Here is a 1,886-nt window from a genome sequence, read left to right as displayed (position 1 = left end):
GCTCCCTCTCAAATCAAGTTGTCCCACACATGCTGTAAAAAAACGAACGGTGCTTAAGTGCCTGGAGCCTCATTTTATGCAAGTGCTGAGAGCTTGAGTGGCAAAGGTGCTTTGCCAGAAAAACAGAAAACTGTTGGTGCTGCAGTTTCAGTGTTAGAATAGTTGCTGTTGCTTCTCTCATTGATCTCTCAGATCCTCAAACTGCAAGAGGCCACTCTCAGTAGTATCTCCTCAAGACAAGTTTAATGAGGCTTACTGGTGCTTCAGGCTTACTAAACCTCAAAGTCGTTTGTCACCTCTGGCTTACCTCCCTGTTTAGAGCATGTATGACACTTGTTTTGTGAAGTTTCTAGCTGGATGTCATTCCCTTCACCCTAAAGATTAGTCCTTCATCACATTCAAAGAATTTATGAAGACGACAACCATTTTAAGAGATGCAAAAAGCAGAAGTTGACACCTATAGAACTAAAACACCACTTAACTTTGATAATATCAATCAATGTTATATTACACAAAGCTGACTTGAATTGCTTTGTTAGAAACTCGTATTTCCCATTACATTATGTCTGTTAATGTGGCTACCGGTGTCTTCTCAGCTCCATTCACTGTTGCAGTCTGAAGTGCTAAAGATGTCTTTCAGAACGTAATTCAGACAGGTCTCCCAACAAGCTGCAAAATTGGAGAGCGCTTGTTTATCAGGTGCCACAAGGTGGCAACTGGGGGTAGCGAGGCCATGTTTACTTTCAAAAGCCCACGGCAGTGGCATTGTCCAAGAACAAATACCTGTCTGGACAGGCTGTGACCATTCAACATTGTCTTTAACATGACAGACAGGCAGCAAGCTCTTCAACGTGGCAGAAGTAGCTACTAAAGAGTTTACTGTGAAATCTGTAAGCCTGGTCCAGCTTGTGAGAAGTGGTAGACTTACAAGCTGATGAACTAGAAGTAAAAAATAGAATTAGGTGAAGGGCTGTACATATGAGATTTAAACAGACCTAAGAGGTAACTTTAGGCAAGAAACAGAAAATGCTTTACATAATGAACCTAGCTATTTTACTGAATGCATCTGTCCTGCAGGCTGAAAATGAGATGCTTGTGCTCTCTTTTGCATTCCTCTTCTGACGTGCTTGCTTCACACTCTGGCCACAACATTGTGCTTTGAAATTCTTATATTCCATGACCTGCTGCCTATAGTATATGTTATGGAAGAAGGAGAGGTCACGGTGAGGCAGCAGAGAAGGTATGACCCAGCCGTATGCTGTGTTCAAAGGATCTTTGCTGGAGGACGTCCGAAACTCCAGCGTCGTGTACCCCACCTGCAGTTCTAAGTGAAACAATCCGCCCTTCTCTGATTTATGTGGCTACGTCCACATCTCAAAGAAAAGTTCAGCAGGCTAAGCCTCTGAAGAAACCTATAATAAAAGAGAAACCTGAAAGTGACGTGTGCAAGATTCCCTTTCGTTTTCTCGGGACAAGAAGACGAGGCCGGTTCCTACCCTACAGCTGACGGTCTGCTTTGTGTCGAAAGCTCTGGGAGCCCCCAGAGGGGCCCATCCTTCCCCGCGGCCCTTGCAGGCAGGCAGGCAGCGAGAGCAGCCCGGCCCGGCCAGTGAGTACACCCGCAGCCGCCCTCTCTAGACGGGGGAGGGATGAATTTAACGTTCGTTAAACGCGGAGGAGGGCCGCTGCCCGCCTCGTTACCCGTGCCGGGGTGAGGCCTAGGCGGCCCGTGCGTCCGTCTCCCCCCCCCCCGCCGGGGAGGCCTCGGAACGGGCATCGCCAGGGGCCGGGCCGGTTAACGGCCGCCGGTCACGGGCGCCCCGCGCTTCAACGCTCTCCGGGGTCTCCCGGGGTGAGCGCGACGGCGCGACTTCCGCCTCCCCGGG

At 49.2% G+C, this 1,886-nt stretch overlaps 1 protein-coding gene across 2 annotated transcripts in view; it reads left to right on the top strand.

The window, feature by feature from the left end:
* Positions 1-1,491: 1,491 nt before the first annotated feature.
* The window catches only part of RB1CC1 (RB1-inducible coiled-coil 1), an 82,759-nt gene continuing 82,364 nt past the window's right edge, over positions 1,492-1,886 (top strand). For both annotated transcript variants that reach the window (XM_010574400.1, XM_010574398.1), the window contains exon 1: positions 1,492-1,609. The gene's annotated coding sequence lies outside the window, so the exon portion shown is untranslated. The remainder of the gene's footprint in view (positions 1,610-1,886) is intronic.

The sequence above is a fragment of the Haliaeetus leucocephalus genome, unplaced genomic scaffold (genome assembly GCF_000737465.1).
Source record: "Haliaeetus leucocephalus isolate CR32 unplaced genomic scaffold, Haliaeetus_leucocephalus-4.0 Scaffold428, whole genome shotgun sequence".
NCBI classification, from domain to species: domain Eukaryota; kingdom Metazoa; phylum Chordata; class Aves; order Accipitriformes; family Accipitridae; genus Haliaeetus; species Haliaeetus leucocephalus.
This window is presented reverse-complemented; position numbering and strand designations above follow the sequence as displayed.